Below are 15,686 nucleotides of genomic sequence, written 5' to 3' on the forward strand. Positions count from 1 at the left end.
TCGATGAGAAGAGCGAAAGCAACCCAATGGAAGGCAGGCAAGAGTAAGAGTTTTGCAAAAGGTAAAAAACTATGGCCAATATGTTTATTTTTTTTTTAATTTTTATTTATTTATGATAGTCACACATTGAGAGAGAGAGAGAGGCGGAGACATAGGCAGAGAGAAGCAGGCTCCATACACCGGGAGCCCGATGTGGGATTTGATCCCGGGTCTCCAGGATCGCGCCCTGGGCCAAAGGCAGGCGCTAAACTGCTGCGCCACCCAGGGATCCCCAATATGTTTATATTAAGAGAAGATGCCACAGACCGAATGTCTGTGTCCCTCCAAAAATGGGCACGTTGAAACTTCATGGAGGTTTCATGAAGTATTTGGAAAATTCATGAAGTATTTGGAGGCGGGGCCTTTGGGAAGTGATGAGGTCATGAGGGTGGAGCCCACGCGAAGGGGATTGGTGCCCTTATGAGAAGAAATGGGGGAGAGATGATGTCTCTCTGTTCACTATGTAAGGATTCACACAGCAAGAAGGCAGCCTCTGTAAACTATGAAGAAGGCCTCCACCAGGGCCAGATCCTCCAGGGGCCAGGCCTGCCAGGGGCCAGATCCGCCAGGGGCCAGATCCATCAGCACCGTGGGCTCAGACTTCCCGCCCAAGCAAAGATAGATCAACATGGCTGGTGATCAGGGAAATGCAATCCAGACCCTAATGAGACACAATTTTACACTATTTGACTGACAGATAGTAACAGTTTAAGAACACCGAGCGTTAGAGAGGACGTAGATCCACAGAAGGTCTTCTACACTGTTGGAGAGGCAACCCCTTCAGAAAAAAAGAGCGCGTAGTCATCCCCTAACGTTGAATATTCACAGTAATTCTCCTCCTAGGTGCATGTTCCCCAGAGAAAGTCCTGCACGTGTATAAAAGGAGCCACATGCAAGAACGTTAGTCGCAGCTCCGCGCACCATGTCGAGAGCCTGGAAACAACCCAAATACTCATCAGCAGAAGACTAGAGCCCTGGTGTGTATTTTCACTCAGTGGAACGTGAGTGAACCATGGTGAGACCCAACAATGCGGAAGCATCTCAGTGATCAAGTATTAATTGCGAAAAACTAAGTCACCGAACAGTACATCGAGGATGGCACCCTCTGAAAGTTCAAAACAACGAAATAAAAATACTTGATTTTGAGAATACGATATAGGAAAGCAAGGGAATGAGCAGAGAACTGAGAAGATAATTGCCTTGGGTGGGGGAGGTGGGCAGATCGGGGGAATCCTAGATCACTGTCAAGGTTTTAGTTTGCGTTTTGAACGGCGGGCTCATGTTATTTATTTAAAATATCACTGAAACGATCACACTATGTAAAGAGGCAAGGATGCGCGTGTATGAACCAAAGAATGTGGCAGGTCCGTTCTACGTATGCAGGTCCGATTTTGCAGAAACGTGCCTGCTTTGGTCTATCAATTCCTCACCCAGGCATTCACCCGAAGGAAAAGAATCAGGTGTGTGTGTGCAAAGAGCTGTGTCCAAAGCTGTGCAGGACCAGATTGTTTCCAACAGCAGAAAACCAGAAAGAACATTAATGTCCAACAATAGGGGATGGACTGAATAATCATAAAGTGCCATCATGCGATGGGAGGCTACAGAAATTTAAAAGTGAGGTGAGATGTTGTACAGACATTCACCGTAGAGGGGAAAAAAAAACAACAACAAAAATGTCCTGCAGCAGAACAGCTACGCCTCTGACATCGTGGTGCGATTCCAGGTGACTCTAGGTGATTCTATAAGAGGTAAATGTGAGAGAAAGTAAAAGAAACAGTCCCACAGCTGGTGCACGGAGAGGCCTCTTGTGCAGATATCGAAAGGGTTATCATTGCCTCATACCAGCCAAGGGGACACTTTTATTTACCATTGTAATGGTTTATATTTTAAATTTAAATATTTAAGAGCTGTACAATAAAATGTACACACTTGGGGGAGAGAGAGAAAAGTATAAATAAGTGCCCCCAGAATCCCTCTAACATTGATGTTCTTCCTTCTGGCCTTTTCTGTTGCTGTAAGTTGATTTTGTGCATCATCTTGCTAGGCCAGGGTGCCTAGTTATTGGTCAAATGCCAGCGTAGGTGTGGTTTTGAAGGTATTTTTTAGATTAATAATTAAATCAGTAGATTTTCAGAAAGGGAGACAGAACATGAGAGACTCCTAACTCTGGGAAACGAACTAGGGGGGGGGAAAGGGAGGTGGGCGGGGGGGTGGGGGTGACTGGGTGACGGGCACTGAGGGGGCCCTTGACGGGACGAGCACTGAGTGTTATTCTATATGTTGGCAAATTGAACACCAATAAAAAATAAAGTTATATATAAAAAAATAAATAAATCAGTAGATTTTGAGCAAGAACAGATTAACCTCTGTAATATGGATGGGCCTCGTCCAATCAGTTGAAGGCCTGAAGAGAAAATCCTGAGGTTCCCCGAAGGAGGAGGGAATCCTGCCTCCAGGCAATCGTCATATTGAAGATGCAACATCAACCCTTCCCTGGGTCTCCAGATTCGGGGGCTCGCCAGCCCCAACACTGGCATCCGCCAATTCCTTAAAACGACCCCCCCCATTCTCCACACGGATGTGCACACACGCACGCGCATGTGTCTGCGTCTGTGTGTGTGTGTGTACACCTTGTTGGTTCTGTTTCTCTAGAGAACCCTGACTACCATATTTGCGTTTAGGTCCTTTTTACAAAATCGAGCTTTCGTGTAACACGGAATGCGTCACGCACATTGGCCAACACTATTTAAAGAGTCTCCAAACGCCAAGATGTAACGGCCACCTACCACATTTTTATCGTTCATTCTCCACTAGTTCCTGACTATCGGACTCTGGGATTTTTTTCAGTATCTCACTACCGTACGTAACGGTGCCACTACCGGGCTGGGATTATAATCCTTGTATCTCTGATCAACTTGCTTTTGAGAGACACTGTGAAGAGACACTCGATCAAGAGGCAGGGCCCAGGGTCCTAGAGTTGTAGGCCCGGCCTGACCCTTGGGCAGCTTCCCCGCTCTGGCGGCAGCGGGGTGACCTGCTATTCCGGGGGCGCCTCCCAGCCGTCCTCTCTGACCCCTTGGCTGCGACCAGGCCGGTCCCCGGCCCCCGCTCCACACCCCTGGCCCCGTCTCCCCCTAGACCGAGGCCTGTGGGAGCCCCCTCCACCCTGACCATCCTCTGTGCCCCCTCGGGCCTCCACGGGTTACCGCCCGCCCCGGCGGACTCACGCTGCCTCCCACACCCGAGGGCCGCGGCCCCACTGCCCGGCCTCCGTGCCTTCCACCGCCGTGCCAGCGCTCGGCCGTCCGGGGCGCTCCGAGGAGGACAGGCCGGAGCGCGGCTGGCTCGAGTCCCGGGGCGGGGCTCCCGCGGCGTGGCCTGCTCTGGCCCGGGCCCCGCGTGTCGCTGAGCTCCCGCCTCTCCCCGGGCTCCTGCATCTCTTCACCTGACGGCCATCCTCACCTGTGCCCGAGCCAGGCGCTGAGGCCCCAGCTGCTCTGCACCCCGCCGCCCCCCCGTAGGCGTCTGCCCGCGAGCCCCCTGGTTCCGACCACAACATACACATTAAACCTGCTCCCTCTGACCCACTGTCGTAGCGTCCACATGAGTACACAGTCTCCGGTCCCCCCCCACAGCCACTTCCGAAGGGAGCAGAGCCACTGCTGTTCTTTCCCCGTGAGTCGGACCGAGTCACTGTCCTGCCCGGAACCCTCAGACCTTCCCCCTGCCCCGAGAAGAACACCTGCCCTCGGCAGGCAAGAGCCTGGTGGCTCCAAGCACATGGTGCCCTCTCTGCACCCCACGCAGGCAGGTGCGCCTGCCTCAGGGCCTTGGCACCGGCCGTCCCCGCCCCCCAGCCACTCCCCAGGGCTCCCTCCCGCTCACCGTCCAGCTCTTGGCGCTGCCGCCCCAGCCCCTTGGAGCGGCCTCTCCCCACCCCCGGCCGCGCCAAGTTTCTCTCTCGGGGCCCATGTTCCGTTGATGTCCTCGTCCTCCTCACTAGACCCAAAGCTGCATGAGGGCAGGGCCCGGAGCCGGCCTGCTTCCCACTCTGTCCCCAGCACCCACCACGTCCAGGGGCTCAAGACACGCTTGTGGCTAAACAAATGAACGCTGAGGGAGCCAAGCCCGGAGAAGCAGCAGCCTCCTCGGGGCAGGAAAGCCACCCAGGCGGGCACCTGCGTCCCCGCGGCGCTCAGATGTGTCCTCGGAGCCCTGCGGGGCAGGGGGGAACAGCAGGGGTGTGGGCACCGCCCGGCCACCAGGAGGGGGGCGGAGGCGGAGACAAGATGCAATATTCCAGTTAAAAGAAGATGAACGGCTGACAGCCCCGTCCCACAGGTCCCTCATCTCCTTCCCACCGGGTGCCCCTGTCTGTGCCCCTCCCTGTGCCCGCCCCTCCCCGTCTGTGCCCCTCCCTCTGCCCCTGTGCCCCTCCAGGACCCGATGAGCTGCAGGCGGCGGGTGTGCACCACTCGGGGTGTCCCTAGGCCTGGGCAGCCAGCAGTGGGCACAGAGGCCACCGGCCCTCGACCCTCCGCAGTCAGTGGGCAGCCGGAGGAGGCGCTGGGCACGCGCTGGGCTGGATTTCCGTCCACACAGACCCGCAGGGAGCGGTTCGGGCGGCTGTGGGCCAGCAGGGCCCGCGGTGAGAAACTCTGCACCTCCCCTCCCGTGGGGTCCTCCCTTCTAACCTGGAGACCCCCGCTCCCCTGCCCGTCCCCCCGCAAGCGCTAAAGGAAGGTTTTCCAAGTCAAGCCCAGGGCCTGGGGGAAGCTTTTTTTTTTTTTTTTTTAATTGGAGTTCAATTTGCCAACATATAGCATAACCCCCAGTGCTCATCCCGCCAAGTGCCCCCCTCAGTGCCCACCACCCAGTCACCCCCACCCCCCGCCCACCTCCCCTTCCACCACCCCTAGTTCGTTTCCCAGAGTTAGGGGTCGCTTGTGTTCTGTCTCCCTTTCTGATATTTCCCACCCATTTTCTCTTTCTGGGGGAAGCTTTTCCCGCTGCGAGCCGCCGAGCCTCCGCTCACCTGAAGGCCTGGTGAATCCCGGCCGCCAGTCCGAGGAGGTGGTGATGGGACAGAGGCGAGGAAACCGGACCAAAGCAAGTCTTTTGGGGCAAAGGAAACTAGCACCCAGGCCCCCCAAGCTGGCATGGCCACCCCCGTGTGAGCCCCACGCACAGCACCCCTGCCTCCCCAGTCCCCAGCCACGCGGCCTTCGGCGGGGGCCACCCCGACCTTTGCAGGGAGGAAACGACTCCTCCAAGGATGACAAGTGACCCCAGGGCACAGCGGGGCTGTGAGGCTGGGCTCCCCGACCCCGGGGCTGCCCTCCAGGCCGCGGGCGCACGCGGGGGATGATCCCCTGGGAACAGAGGGCCGAGGACACAGCCCTGCTCCTGGTTCCAGAGACGTGGACCTCCCCCAGAGAGTCCTCTGGCATTCCCGCTGACGGCGCCAAAGGCACAGAAAGACGAGGCCGCTCCCCCCAAGGGCTCCCCCCAAGCGCAGGGGCTGCAGCACCTGCCCCACGGCTGCTGAGCCCCCGCCCAGGGCCCCTCTCCCTGGGATTCCTCCACGCAACACGCACTCGCTTAAAATTTGGGAGCTGGAGAGGGAGCCTTTCTTCCTTGAGAAATTCTCGACGTGTTCGCCCTGCAAGCTTGGGCCGCTGGTCCCCGGGGCGCCGGGAGCCGGGGTCCTCACCCCCACACAGGCTGGGTACAGACACTTGTTTATACGGAGCTATAGCACGCTCTTGATTGCACAGCAGTGCAGCCTGCTGATGAGGTCTGCTGTTGACATTTCAGCATTAGCTGGCTTTTGTCAATTGTGGCAGCCTAAGAAATTCTATCTTAAGGGCTGCTCTTTATTAAATTTGCAAGATACAAAACTGACTGACAAATAGTCTCCTTTCCCTTTGCAAATGCATAAATATTGGTCAGCAACTCTAAAGTAATTAAAATGTTCCAAATTTAAACAAAAATGTAATTGCCAAAGAGTTTTACAACGACTGGGGTATCCTCTCCTTGGCTCGACACCACATCTTCTTAGTATTTTTTAACATTTATCAAGCACACAGATCTTGGGGGATTTGAATGGGGGCGAGGAGGCAGAGGAAAGAACATTTACGTGAGCCTCCTTGTTCTGTTTTACTAAACTTTGTCACAGAATCTTCTATGCAACTCTTTTATGTGCTGTTGGTGACATAATCCTGTTTTTGTTTTTTTTTTTTACCAGCCATTATATATGATAAATAAAACAATGCTCTGAAAACACTGAGATCTCTCATCAATGTCATTGTGAAAAGGGCCCAGATAAATGAGTCCTGGAATCAAAGGCAGATGACATGGCTGACCATGTATCATCTTCTATGTATTGAACGTACTCTTTGTAAAGATAGAGCGGTAATAAAAAGTGGTATTGTGTGCTCTGAAAGGCTGTGTGGGTCTGTGCATGACTAATCTGTCTTTCTGCATTATTTTATTCAATCTTCTCTGACTTTATGCCTTTGACATTTTTGCTACACTCAGTAAATTTGAGTGAATAGGCAATTTTAAAGAATTTTTATAGGGCTTCAGAGAAGTCATATGCAGACTGTATCTTTGTTCAAATTTAACAGTTTAAATATTTCCTTTGTCTGGGGTGCAGAGTGATCTTTAGACAAAAAAAAAAAAAAAAGAAAGAAAAAGAAAAGAAAAAGAATGCTTTAACCTTAAGATTTTAACAATGTTTCCTGACACAGTTCAATTATTAAAAAAAAAAAAAAAAAAAAGCAAAAAACAAAGCAGCAGAACAACAAGCTTATAATCAAGGAGGTGCCAACTTTTTCTATTTTATCATTATTATAAACAGGAGACTGGCCTCTTTCTGAAGATTAAGACATTCCTTTTTTCTGCAGAAACCAGAGATGCAGAAGATGTAGTTTTTAAAAAGGGATTATTTTGAATCTAGACTTCAGAATGGGCTCGAGACCACCCCGTTTCCGACTCCCTGCTGCGAGGACAGTTGTGTCCAAGTAAATAAGGACTCCACTGCATGCCTTTAACTCACATGTTATCAGCTCATTATCTAACCTGTAACATCTGCGGAGCTAAGCACTTGAGTTTAGGTCACTTACGCCACAGAACATGCAATACGAAATAAAGAATTCTCTCCCTTGCTAAGTCGGGCCGAAGTCCTCACCTGAACTAAGTGAGAACATTCCAGGAAACTCCCCCCCTTCTATTTAGGCTGCTCAACCATTCACGGGAAAACGGATTTCTTCATAAAACTGTCTGGGTGGGCAGGTGCTGGCCTCATAGTTTGGGCTTATAGAGTTTCTGAGAGGCTCAACTATCCAAGCGCCCCTAAACGTCAGGCGAGCCCTTCCCGGTAGAGCCGGACCGCCAGGTACAGTTGATCGGATCCATAATGTCACACACGGTCCGCGTATTCTACTCGGACGACTCACTCCAGGCCACCTCCACAGCGTCCCTGAAAACTTGTGTGTGGACAGTGGAGGCGCTTTCGGGACACCCGACCTCAGGATTCCCTTCTGGGCCAGGTGGGCAACTCGGGCGACGGGTGACCGCCGCGCTCCCCCGGCCGGTGCGGCCGAGCCTCAGTGCCCGGGCCCTGGAGTGCGGCCCGGGGTCGGGTCACTGGCACGCAGCGTCCCCAGACACAGGCAGGGCCGGGCGAGGCATCGGGCTGTCCTCTCGGGCCTCGTGCAGCCCCAGCCGGCCCACGCCGGCCCTCCGCGTCTGCCGGGCCGCAGGTTCGATCCCCCCCACGGGAGCCCAGGGCAGGGCCGGCCGTGCTGAGAGTCCTCCACGGGGAAGCCGGACACTGGTGTGCGGTGGCCAGAGGCGGGTCGTGGGCGAGAGCAGGGGAGGGCTTACTGGGGCCAGGGAATGTTCTTTCGCGTTCTCGCTCTCAGAAAGGAGCCTGCACTGACCGAGTGTGAGCAGCTCCAGAAGCACGGGAGCCTGGCCGGGGTCCACGCACGAGACAGTCGTCAGGAGCGGCCCTGGTGTCCCCGCCGCCCCCACAAGCCGCACGCCCTCCGCCACGCTCACTGGGTGGGAGACAGCTCACATCTCCCTGAGGACGCCCGGTAATAAATGCACGGGTCCGATGCGGGGTCCCGAACACCGGTCTAATCATCCAGCAGAGAATGAGACCTGGATGCATCGTGTCTGGGCGGGTGACTTCCGCCTTGTAAATGGATAAACATTTCACATCTCCGTGTAAGGCTGGAACACGAGCCCCCTATCTTTTTTCATAGCCGACACAAACAAATACTACTTTTTATCACTGCAAAGCACTTGATGTAAGTTCATTAAAATGAAAGATTTCAGAGAGCCCCCAAATGTAGGATATGATTTATGTATAGATCCCTGATAACAGATGTGGCTTTCTATTATTTTCCTACCACATAAAGAAGTAATCCTGCTCCTGCAGGAAGGATGTGTTACCTTCCTCTTTATGAACCATTTTCATAAAACTGAAGAAACAACGAACGCATCCATGATTAGCGATGACAGTTTCCCATTGATTTATTTGACTCACGGTCCTAGGCCGAGGCCTGGTTTCCAGGGCTGTCGCGTCTCTGCACATTTTTATTAAATAATAAAACTCGAAACTGGGATGACCCGCGATCTCCAAAATAAAGAGGGGATAGAATGTTGTACAACTCCAGAGATCTTAGCAATGTCATCGAGCGGAAGGTGGGATGTGCCTTTCCAGAGCCCTGCTCTTTAAAAGTGAACGGGTGGCGGGGGCCCCCTCGCCAGCGCGCTTTCCACCCAGCCTGAGCTCTCTATGCTTGAGAGCACCTTATGATGCTGTAACTAACCTCAAACCTGGAACAGCAGGGGGCCAACAAACCTCAGAATACAGCAATGTCATGCTTTACGGGCACTCTCTCAGCAACAGCATGAATGAGGGGGGAAATTGGTTGCCTAGGAAACCCTCTAGTCCTGGTAATTATTACTGTAACTGACTGCACACCCCACCTATAACAGAAATGAATAATAATTTATAACCGCTGACTGGCAGCTTTCTGCCGGTGCCTCTGCTCACCACTGCTACCTACTGGCGTGCAAAATTACTGACATGCAAGCGGTGGGGTTTGCCACGGAGCAAACCACCACTAGAAAGAACCTTCAGAGAAATCTTCCATCTTCCTCCACCGGTTTCTGAATATAGTTCACGCAAATTGCTGCTCGATCGATAGAGCAAAAAATGAAAAGTGCTTTGTGCTCGTGTATACAATGGGGGTTGAACAATCTAAATGGAAGCTGGTCATCTCAATTAAAAGCAATTTCATATTGTGACATGAGCGAGACCAAAAAAAGGGTACTTAATAAGGTTAACAGAAGCTAAATAAAAGCATATATCTTAATGACCCCAAATGCACGACTCACAGGCTATTTAATACTATAGCATTTGATACTAAGCAAAACTGCTATAAATAAAATCCTATCTGGTAGTTTTGATCAATTAAACTACATAATTAACAAAGATGGTCCATTTATCTTAGGTTGTCTAATTTGCAGTACAGTGTTAAAGCACCTCTACTGGAAGACTAGTTTGTTTAGAAATTAGAACATTCATAGTGATTTACTGGATTTGATTTAAAAGACACAGCAGGAGTTGGCAAAATTCACATATCATGGGGTTAATGTGGGTTAGAATGTAGCTATTTGTAATACAAAAATATTGCATACCAAATACACACATCTGATTTCTTTTAACCCTGGTTCATCTTTTCGCCGAAGTCGTTACTTTCCTAAAATGAACAACAAAAACAGCTGCATTCACCGCTATTAGGACACAGAAATCTGCCATTTTCAATTTCCAAAGCAAGAGAGGCTGCAGGGCGATGCGCCGAGCCCGGGCCGCTCAGAAGGCGGCAAGTGACCAATAGGGTCCTCGGCCCCTACCTGATCCCCCAGGTGTTTCCACCGGTCCCAGCCCGCAGCCGCACGCACTTCGGTCTGGCCGGTGCTTTTCAAAGTCGAGAGGTCCTTCTGTCCAAGAGTTCAGAAGGACAAATAACCCGAGAGGCTGCTGAAGCTGGTTTAGTATCACCAGGATTGGGGGGTGGGGGGGTGCAGAGTGACAAGCAGTGAAACGCACGGCTCGGCCGGGGGGCGGTCCATCCAGGCTCAACCCTCAGGACCCTCGAGGCTGCGTGTTCCTGAGACTCATGCTCACGGGGAACGGTCCCCAGCGCCTCTGACACTACACACCATGGGATTCCCATCACGCGCCCTAATTAGCTGATTACACTGTCACATAAAAAGTAATTTTCCACAAAAATTTTATAGTTTTAAGATCAAGAGATTTACTTTGCATGTTTTCTTTTCTATAATCAATTTTAGGTATGGTTACTGATGACTTACTTTCTTGCTTTTCAGAAATCAACAGATTTCTCCAAAAGTTCCCTAATTCGGACATTCTGCAGTTCCAACGCTAACGTGCTGGAGTGCTGAGTTACTCTTAGCGAAGGACCCACTGGAGATGTAACAACTATGCACAAGACACACACGAGTCTTAAGGCTGGAAACACCAGAATGCATAGCACACACCGCCAGGCCCCCCAAAAAGCCTACAGAGATCACATGTGGCTCCCCAATTTTTATGTAGTTACACTTCAACAAGTATTTACAAACTTCACTTTTCTGAAGGTCTGTGTGCTATTCCTTATAGAAAATTAAACTTACTCTTTTAGCCTCTGTGACCACAAATGGATCTAGCCTATATACGGCTTTAGATCTTAAAATTTCAAAGCCTGCTCTAAAGCACAAAAATTTTGTTCTTACTACAGTTCTCACCAGATTGAACCATTCCCTCCTTGCAAACAGGATTCTCCAAATCATCACTGGCATCCCACTCTTATCTTCAGTTTAGTTTCCAAACCCCAAATGTACATTGGCCAAAAATTAAAAAGAAAAAAAAAATCCTGGATGCCAAGATAACAAAGTCCAAAACTATGTTTACTGATGAACAGATTCAGGTTCCTATAACTCGAACACAGCGTAAATAAAACCTCTCAGTAGGTTCTAATTTTACTAGTTCTGTTCCCGGTAAGAACACCAGGATTCTTTCCATCCTATAAATCCTATCGAGCACTATCCTACCTAGAATACCTACCTCTCTGACATGAAGTAGTTGCCAACTTCCTTATCTCAAAGAGGACACATGACTCCAAGTTTGAATCCTCACTGTGCATCTCCCATAGCCAACCTGGTATTTGTCTTTGACCTAGACACTGACCCACCTTCCCAAGTAAGAAAGACCCCTTGAAGGCAATGTATCACTTCTTTAGGACTTAGAATGGTATTTTACACAGAGAAAATGCTCAAGGGTACCATAAACAAATACTCTTGTCAGCTTCCCTCTAGAAATGCAGGATGAAATACAACAAACATCTTCTCAAATGTAGAACCTAGCTTGCAAGAAAGTCACAGAAATCACCCGTGGCTTTAAAAAAAAAAGTGAAAAAAAAATCTAAAACCATTATCATCACATTAGAGCTGTTCTGGAAGCTAACCAAGAGGTTTAGGTTTTAAAATCTCAGGAAGCAGGAGGCAAGTCCTTGAGGTCAATGAGGGAGGCAGTGAGAAAACAGGACCCATGAAGAGCTGCATCCGGAATGAAAGGACAGACTGGGAGAAATTTTCCCACTACCTAAAGAACAGGGCAAGGAACCTGTTTCTATCTGCTTGAGCTCCAGGCCAGGTGGCTCGGGGTAGAGTGTCCCCTGGGATTCTGTGACTATAAGCCAGCCCTCTAGAGGTGGGGGTCTGAGGAGCTACAGGCAACGAAACTGAGAGACACCCAATTAATGGACATCACATAAAGAGGTCCTGCCAAGGACTTTCGATTCTAGTCTTGAAATAAACTGGTACACAAGTTGTCCTTCTGCCATAAACAGCTGGAAAACAGCACAAAACCTATGACACAAGTGTTTTCAAAACAACAGGTAGTACAAGACTAAGACCCCCAAACAAAAGGAAACAGAGAGGTAAATCCTAGAATTCCCCTGGCTTTTCCTCAAGAGACATTTTTCTGGACAACAGCATGAGAAGGAATCCAAGCAAATAAGACTGATCTTATAGGAGAGAAGCCAACAACTTAACAAAGTGATCCAGATTAGCATCTTGATGTGATGCGAAGAGCAAGGCACCTCCTATGATACTCTTCCCTCAAATTCTTAACTGCAGGCTAATCAGAAGATGACTTTGGACAAACCCAGACTGAGGAAGATCCTATGAAATCACCTGGCCAACACTTTGAAAATATTTAGGTCATGAAAAACAAGAAACTGAGAAATTGTCACAAATAGGAGGAGACAAGAGGTACGACAACTAAACACAATATGGTATCCTGGCATGGATTCTGGGAAGAAAAATGGCATTGGTGGAAGAAGTGCTGAAAGACTCACGAAATCTGAGTTTGGTTAATCCTGTGTTATGCTGACTTCTCAATTTTGACAAATGCACCCTGGTAACGTAACATGGTACTATTAAGGGGAAACTGAAATTGGGCAAGGATATATGCCAGCCCTCTAAATTACCTTTGAAACTTTTCTGTAAATCTGGATTTATCCCCCTCCCAAAAAATTCTGGCATCAAGTAAAAAATTACTAAATATGAGAATAAGCAGCAAACTGTGACCCATGATCAGGGGAAAAACCAGTGAGCAGAGCTGCAGACATGATTGATGTAGTAACGGTAGAAATGATAGAATTAGCAGACAAGAACTTTAAAACAGCTACTACAAATATGCTTGATTTAAAGGAAATCATTAACATAATAAAGAGGGAAACAAAAGATTTTTATATTTTTAAAAAAAAGAACCAAATGGAAATTCTGGAGGTTAAGAAATATACAATACCTAAAAACAGAAAATTCACTGGACATGATCAAGAGCAAATAAGAAGATACTGCAGAAAAAAACATCAGTGAACTTAAAAACCCAACAGTAAATCCTACCTAGAATGAAACACAGATAAGGGCTGAACAGAAATGAACAAAGCCACAGTGGCCTTATGGGGATAATAAGTGCTGTTTAATATAAATATGGTTGGTATTCTAAAAGGAGTGGACAGGTGGGGGCCAAACAATATTTAAAGCAATGATGGCCAAAATATTTCCAAATTTGAGACAAACTCTAAATCCACAGATCCAAGATGCTCAGTAAACCCCTACAAGACTCGGCACAAAGGAAATCATTTCTATGCACAGGATTATTAAATTGCCATAGAAAAAAAGATAAACATAACATACAGAGCAACAAAGATAACACCATAAAATGCAAGACAATGGAAAAAGATCTTCAAAATGCTAAAGGAAAAAAACCTATCAAATTGTGTTCTTTACCCAGCAAAAATATCTTTAAAAATGAAGACCAAATAACATCATCAGATAAAAATTCACAGAATGGTCAACTGATCTGTCATTTTACTAAAAGCAGTGTTATGGGAGGTTCTGTAGGCTGGAGGAAAAGAAGATGGAAACCTAAATGTACAGAAAGTAATGAAAAGACCAGAAATGGTAAATTCAGGAATAGATATTAGAGATTTTCATGCATTAAAAAATTTGGGGGAGGGGGCCTGGGTGCCTCAATTAGTTAAGCGTCTGCCTTAGGCTCAGGTCTGATCCCAAGATCCTGGGATGGAGCTCCGCATCAGGCTCTCTGCTCAGTGGGGAGTCTGCTTTTCCCTCCCTCTGCCCCTCTCCCCCCACCCTGCTCACGCTGTCACTGTCTCTCAAATCAATCAATAAATCTTAAAAAAAAAAAAAAATTTAACAGATAATTGAAAGGAAGGGAAAAGTGAGAGGCTTTGTTAATACTTCTTCCAAAGAGCAAGGATAAAATTGGACAAAGCCGTCAAAAACAATTTCAGAACTCTGAAAATTGACCAGAGGCATAAAACAAGAAACTGAGCCTTGGGTAATCATGACATAGTCTGTTGACAAATTAGCCACTTTCCTTCACCCAGCTACTTCAGAACACTGGTTCTGGTAGGGTGCGACACTTTGTGAAAACCAAAGGCATTTACTTAGACTGGGACTGACTAGATCTGGAACAATGTGGGAAATCCCAAGGCCCAGAGCTTTGTCAAAATAAATAGGAAAGGCCCACATCACAGCTGACCTAAAGATGCAATACTAGTTCGTCCAACTAAGAGGCCAGCAGACTAGCTGGAAATTTCATAGGAAGGTCTAGGGAGTGAGACATGCACAGGCCTTGGTAAGCTCACAATTTGAAAGACTGTGGGCATGTTAGGGTATGTGTGCACATGCTCATAAGGGACCCAAGGGGGCTCTAGCTATTTATGCAACCTCCGAAGCCTTGCACATATCATGCACAGACACACACACACACACAGGATACACAGGAAAGCTGAAATTAAGTAAAAATTAAAACTGGGGAAGTCTTGTAAGCTGCATGAATTTTGAATGCATTCTCCAAACCACACACAGGTGTACTGACAAATGATTGGGAGCCTTATTGGCTCAATATATTTAACTATAACCTTTGACCAATCATTGGCTGGCCACTAAGCTATACTTATCCAAGAATACCAGAAGCTGGGCTTAAAAATAAAAACAAGAATTAAAGAAAAAACAAAACAGAAGAGACATGAGAGGCCACACACTGTGGAAGAAATAAATTCCACACAATTAGTCCAGGCAAGAGGAGATCAGAATCCAGGGTTGTTAAAATGTATTATTTGAAATGTCCAGTTTTAAAAAGGAAAGTATGGCCCATGCACTTGGTGGGGAAAAGCAGTAAACAAACTACTTTGGAGAGGTCCTAAATGTTGCATTTAGCAGACATAAACTTCAAAGCAGCCATTATAATTATGTTCAAGAAAATAAAGGAAACTATGTTTAAATAAAGCATGAAAACAAGGACTTATAGAGAACACCAATAAAAAAGACTGGAAATAGAACCAAATGGAAATTCTGAAGTTGAAAAGTACAATAACTAAAGTGAAAATTTTACTAGAGGAACTCAACAGCAGATCTGAAAACTGGCTGAAGGAAGTAGTGAACTTAAAGATAAATCAATAGAAATTATACAGTCTGAAGAAAATAAAGAAAAAGGAAAAATGAACTAAGTATGAAAGACCTGTGGAATATAGCCAAAAATATCAACATATGCGTAACAAAGTCCCAAAAAGAGACAGTTCTTCAGGTTGTAAAATTTCTATTGATTTATCTTTGAGTACATAAATTCTTCACTTTAGTTACTGTACTTTTCAACTCCAGATTCAAATCCAGTAGACTGTGGTATTAAAATGCATATGCCAAAGCAACTACTAAGAAATAGTTTTAGAAAACAATCAGAGAAGTTAAAAGGTTATACTAAAGGAAATATTTATTTAACACCAAAAAGACAATCAAGGAGAAAACGAAGAGGAAAAAAAAAAAAACATAAGACGTTAAAAAAAAAAAAAAACAGCAAAATGGCAGAGGTAAATGATCTATAATTATATGAATTAATAAACACTCTAATCAAAAGGGATTGTGTCAGAATAGATTTTTTAAAAACAAGATTCAACTATATGCTATCTGACACGAATATTAAATTCAAAGACACAAATGTGTTGGAACCAAAAGGAGCACTATGGAAATGC

This window comes from Canis aureus, chromosome 1 (genome assembly GCF_053574225.1).
Source record: "Canis aureus isolate CA01 chromosome 1, VMU_Caureus_v.1.0, whole genome shotgun sequence".
Classification (NCBI taxonomy): Eukaryota; Metazoa; Chordata; class Mammalia; order Carnivora; family Canidae; genus Canis; species Canis aureus.